The sequence below is a fragment of the Notolepis coatsorum genome (assembly GCF_963971535.1).
Source record: "Notolepis coatsorum genome assembly, chromosome: 11".
Classification (NCBI taxonomy): domain Eukaryota; kingdom Metazoa; phylum Chordata; class Actinopteri; order Aulopiformes; family Paralepididae; genus Notolepis; species Notolepis coatsorum.
Genome location: NC_140175.1, coordinates 8,462,895 through 8,469,544, shown reverse-complemented (window position 1 = coordinate 8,469,544; position 6,650 = coordinate 8,462,895).

Genomic DNA, 6,650 nt, shown 5'->3' with positions numbered 1-6,650 from the left:
AATTAAATCATTAAAAATAAGTAAACCTAAAAACAATTGAACTGATTACAATAAAACAAAGAAAACCTAAAACTAAACTGGAAACTGAGCCTCATGCAAAACCTGCTGGATCTTCATTCTGACAAGTGAATTCTTTTCACCGGCAAGTGTGTCCAAAGCTGGCAGCAGGCTCAATAAAAAATTGTCATTGTCGTTGACCGGGACTGGGAGTTTCCTGATTACCCCCATCAGTTCCTGCTGGTAGGTAGTCAGGGGGGCCGCGGGTGGTGGTGGTGGAGGAGGAGCCCTGCGGTTATGTCCCTGACGAATGATGGAGGTGCCAGGGACCTCACTCTGTGCAGCAGGTGGTGGAGCAGCTATCCCCATCTCCGCTGGTGGTGCAGAGCGGGGCAGTGTTGTGGATGGACCAGGACCCTCCTCCTCCTCACTGCTCAAACCTTGGGTCGTCTGGGTGACAGACGACAGAATATTTCAGTTTTGGAGATAAATGACTAGAATAGTTCAATTAAGTTTCCACTTTTTCCAGTTTTCCACAAAATGCCAAAGCTATAATATATATATATATATATATATATATATATATATATATATATATATATATATATAGTTTGCCATTATGTAAACCTGATTACATCAGCGGTATCTCACACACATTCTGAGAATGTTTAACAATAAAAACCTTGTGACTGGAAATGTTATCTATGTCCATCTGTGTTAAATCTCTGTACAGCTTTTGACTAGTTAATATATAACTCTTATAAACAACAGCCAAGGTTGAGGAGATATGACATTCTGGTCAGACGCTGGTGTGTCTCTGATGATGAACTGAGCACTTTTCTGTGGGCATGAAAACAGAAATAAACTATGTTCTATATTTTTATACAAATTGACTCGATCTGAATTCCTACAGCTTCACTGTTTGGCTCATTGGAATATTCCACAACAACCTTCATCTCCTACTCCCTGCTTGCACTGAAGTGATCAGGCCTTAAAGTCAATTATTACACTCTGACATATATGATGGAGACATGGAGGCGAGCAAGGAGTCCACAGTCTGCCGGCTCTCCATCTCCCTGAAATTGCTGCTGGTCTCCCTGTCTTGCATGTGTGGCTCTAAAAAACTGAGAATGCTCAAATATTTCCATCTTTTTCTTTCTCCAGCTTCTGCTCCACTCTTCTTCTCTTTGTCAGCCTTTCTATCTTTCCTATATTTGTCCCTCAAGTACTTCCACTTTGATTGGCAACGATCACCTATAATCAGATAGCAGACAATTATTATTATTAAATAATGACATTATGTAAAAGGTATCAGATTGACATTGCTAGCTAATGATAACTATGCTAACAATATAACGACGATATCGTTTTGTACAGTGGATGATATAAACAAATAACTCACCAGCAACATTCAGGGTCCTGCCAATCTGGTCCCACAAACGGGCTTTCCTGTCTTTGTTATGATAATTTTTATCGGACATATCATACAGCTCCGGGTAGGTGGAGACGCGTATCTGCCATGCGAGACGAGAGGCTCTTGTAACCCAGGTTTCAGATGCATACCTATTTAAGTTATAAGAACATAAATAGTTAATGCCATTGGATAAGAACATAAGCAGTTAAAGTATAGTATATAAGAACATATGTGATATTATTGGGTACCAAGTCTTTTGAATTACAACATTGCCCTTTAATCCACGTCATGACGTGAGTGAGATAGATGTTGCGACAGCCACGCTTTGCTTTACGGCGCACGCCTTGCCTTACAATGTCTCAACGTTACAGAGTCTCGTGCTACTGCGCAGATGCAGACACTCATTCCATGGATAAGCCGCACTTGAACAGAGCTGATAATGTTGCTGGATAACGAGATAATAGTATGATAAAAACAGTTATCAAACAGTTATAAAAGATTCCCCCAGTTGCAAAACCGAAGAAGCGTTGCAGTAAAGTAACTGTAGCCTGCGGTTTTGGTGAGTTAAATCAATATCGTGTGCTATTCAATTGTCGAGTGTACAGAATGGTTAGCTTCATGCTACATGCTAATAACGTTAAACGTAGTTTCATTCTGAGTCATACATGAACTGCCCAAGCTCGATTTGGTTAAATGGAAACTGGGAAGGAACCATTTCAGAAGTACTTATAATTGTATTGATGTGCTGTACGATAATAACAAGGTCTATATACGTTTTGAATGTTTTGAGAGTTTTATATGAACGTGAGGAATGTTCCACATGCTAGCGCACTTTAGCCTAAATTAGCATGTGCCATATGATCCCACGTGCAGTGATAAGATAGCCTGCTTTAGCTTAGCATAACTAAAAGCAGCCTGGTTGATTATTCATTCTGAGAGCAATGAAAAGATGATGATTTGATAAAGATGGTAAATAGCTTTTATTTTCTGAATGCCTGCTCACAAGCAGGCCAGGTTTTTAGGTAACCCCAGCACTCCGTTCTACCCTGGAAGCAGTTCCAGACCACCTCCATCACCACATGTGCCCACGAGGGGACGAGGCGGTGTGCTGGATGATACAAGATGGCGAGCCAACCCATTGAACCTCTGATATAGCTCAAGGCTAATGCCAGCCTGAATTGAATACCCCTGTTGCTCAACCCCTGTTGCCTCAACGGTCCGGTAGGATTGAACTGATTGAACTTGAATTATAGGAACTTCCACGGATTGAACTGATTGAACGAGAGCACAAGGACATTCCAAGGGCTTCGACCCCATTCACCTTTTGTTATTTTGATATTGTATTTTGTATTTGATTTGATTTGATATATGGGTACTGATATTTCTCCTATAAGAAGGGAGACTTAAAGGGTAATTACACCCAGTAAGCTACTAGAGCCACTGATAAGCTACTCGAACCACTGATGGTTCTCATGTAAAGAAAGAAGGTTTAAAGGGTAATTTCACCTAAAAGGTATTTGCATTCCCATAACCTAGAATATTGATGACATTGATTATAGTTGAATCACTGATGGTTCTTCTGTAAAGAAAGAAGGTTTAAAGGGTAATTTCACCTAAAAGGTAATTGCATTCCCATAACCTAGAATATTCCAATTGGTACTTTTATTGTGTTACACCTTCCAAGGAAGAGTTTAAAGGAGCATTTCACCTATTAAGGTATTTGCGTTCCCTGCACATTTAAAGGTTTAAATGAATATGTAGACATTTACCTGGTGAAATGATAAACTGAAATAGAGTTTACTGATGATAAAAGGATACGTCTAATATCCAATCTTTTTTTAGCTAGAGATAACCTCAGAGACGTCTGAACCAAACCTAATGTGTTGATCTAATCAATCTAGGACTTGATATCGAACTAACCCTCCTTAAAGGAGAGGTTATTGAAAGAACCAAAAAGGGATACTTCAAACCACTGCTACCGTTTACGTCTGTATGTCTAGCTAGCATGCATTTAATTAATAAACCGGTTATTGTTATAACTCTGTCTCTGGTCCACTATTCTTATATTGTGTATATTACTCCTCTCCTCGTTTCGTACCTAGAACTGTGCCAGTGGCGAACAGCTGTTACAAGTAGGTGACACAAGTGCTACACTCTCGTGAAATTTGAAGTGTCCGACGTTCTGACTCCTCCCTCGGCTACTCTGGTCTATTTTCGAGGCGAGCCAAAATCAATCTCGAACACACCTATTGTGTCGCGAGCCCTACAGATAGCGCCACTGCTGTGATTGGTTGTCTGAATATGCGCTCGGCGCACCGCTCTGGAAAGTTCAGAAAGTTTCAACTCTATAGGCTGTGTGCGGCCGCATAAAAAAGCTGAAAGGCGCTGAAAAAAGAAGCTGACTGCAGCGCATTCCCTGTATGCGGCCGCAATCGGCCGCATACGCTCCCTCCCAATTGGAATACATTGAAAAAAGACGCTTGCGCCCAGAAATATGAGGCAGGTGGACCCGGGCCCTTAGACCCCGGGTCAACATTGACCCGCTAACAACGGTCAGTGGTGCCAATTCCTAACACAACATGAGGGTGTAACAGTTCCAGGGAGGACAATGAGAACTTTGCTCACAAAGTGAACATTGGCCACAATGGAAACAGTGGTCTCCTACCTCCCTCTAGTGGTCACCATCAGATGGGCCAGATGATGCAAGCCACCATTTTGTGTTTCTTTAAAATAGTTGAGTTAATTTCTTCATGTATGTTGTCCTGGGCTTTTCCTTTCCTTGTTTAATTGTCATCCCCCTGTCTGGTTGTTGTTTGTGATATTGCCTTGGTTGTTGTTGTGAATTGCTTTTGTGTCTAGTTGGTGTTTAATTGTTTCTATGTTTTTGGACTGGCCATGCCAGGTGTTGTCAATTGTAATTAGTCTAGTATTTAAGTGTGTGTCCTTCCTCTGTTCTGTGTGGCGACATACCTCCAGTTTCCCCCCGTTCCTGTCCACGTCGTGTTGCACTGTGTTTTCATTCTAAGTAAGTGTTAGTGTTTTGTTGTTCCGGTTTATTTTCCGTATTCTCAAGTTTGCTGTTTCACTAGTGCCAGCACTGCTGCGCCGTTTATGTTCTTTTTGTTATTTGTAGTTTAACCTTGCTCCCTCGGTTCTAAAATAAATAGAACACCACCTTTTTGTGAAGAGCAACCACCATCTCCGTTCTCTTATCATTCTGCACCACCGTCTCCGTTATCCTGTCATTCTGTAGTTCTGGGGCTCCTCCATCGTTCTGCATATTGGGTTCTGTTCTTCCCCTAATCCTAACAGAGGGTTAAGGAAATAGGATTTTCTGTGGGTGTGATCATCCAGTCTAAAAACATTTGCAAGAAATCGGTCAGTGTTTTGTCCTCTGCATCAAGAAATGTCAGTGTTTTGTACTCTGCATCAATAAATCTGTCAGTGTTTTGTACTCTGCATCAAGAAATCTGTCAGTGTTTTGTACTCTGCATCAAGAACTATGTCAGTGTTTTGTACTCTGCATCAGACGCTGCAACACTTGATTGACTCATTTTTATTTATTTAAATGTGACTTTACGAGGCTATATTTAATGTCTCTATATCCAACTGTTTTTTTTCACTGGATTCAAAGTCTGTACAATAACAAAAGAAAAGTGTGCGATTGTGCCCTCTAGTGGTGAGAAGTGTACGATGTCAGCAGGGGTGCGTTGCTCATGGGACAGGGTTGCACGCCGTGCAACCGGCTGTGAGCAGAAGCACGCGCACACAAATGCACGGATGTGCACACAGGAATGCGCTGCACTCGACTGATGCGCCAACTTGTTAAGTACCCACCTGACTACTTTGCATAACAATAGCACCGATCGTCAGGTGTGTTCAAATACGTTCTGAGATACATTCACACAACTTGTAAATGAAAGTGTTACATTCCATTCGTATAGGCAATTAGGCATTGTCTTTAGTCTGTGATTATGCGAGGGAACATTTATGGGCATGCGCGGGAGCGCAGGCACGTGGCGTCATTAAAACACTGTGCAACCAGCTTTGAAATCAGCAACGCAACACTGGATGTCAGTGTTGACCTGTTTTGACTTTGTTACTGATGAGATGAGATGAGATGAGAGATGGTCTAGAATCTAGATGTGAAATGCCGAGTGGTGCCCCCACTGCGTGTAGCTTTTCTCCAACGCGTCCATGTTTCCGGGTTCCCGTTTTGCGCTCTGATTGGCCAGGTCATGTGACATGTGCGCCAATCGTGGGACGGCAAGTTCTGCGCCTATTTCCGGGTCGAACAGCCTGCAAACTACCTAACGCCTAGTTTATCACTGGTTAAGCTTAGGCGACTCTTTCGAAGTTGGTTAAGGTTAGAGTTTGGAATCAGGGCATGCGTTCTATCGCCATGCTCTAAGACAAACTCTAACCTTAACCAACTTCGAAAGAGCGCCTAAGCTTAACCAGTGTAAAAACGTGCGGTCCCACGATTGGGCGTACATGTCACATGACCTGGCCAATCAGAGACGCGGAAACACGAACACGTTGGAGAAAGGCTTCAAGCGTCCCCACTCTCTGGAGCCACATACCCCTTCTGGTCTGGAATCAGATCCTATAGCAGAATTCTCCCTTACCCTGTCTCCAAAATGCTGAGTAGTAGAAATGACCATAATGTGATATATTAGGAGGATAATAGATTATTAGGCGACATGTTAGCGATATTAAATTAAAACTCTTGAATCTTGAATCTTGAATCTTGATATATCTGAAGTGTTATCCATTTTGCTCTTAGTTTACCCTACATATAATTATATAGCTGCACTATTTTTATAATTGTGATTTTTATCAGGGATGCCCATGTTTTACAACCTGAGATAGACCGGGTTGTTTTTCTTTACCCTTGGGCCTATGTAATGGAATGGTACAGAAAGGGAAACTTCCTCCCACCTGGGACACCCTGTACTGTAAATTAATCATGTGCGCCCTCTGCCTGTCAGCTGGTGAATAGCCATCACCTGCTGCATGACCTCCTACACAGTGTACCCTAACCTAGTAACCTTAACCACTCTCATAACCCCATCCCTAACATGTTTAAATACATGTAAACATATACTGGGCTTGCCGGCCCCATGGGTGCATTTAGTCTCCTGATGCTGGGTGATGGGCATGTGGAAGTTGTTGATATCACAAAGAAGATTTTCACCTTTTAGGTGACTATTTGCAGTTGCTGGGATTAGATCAACCC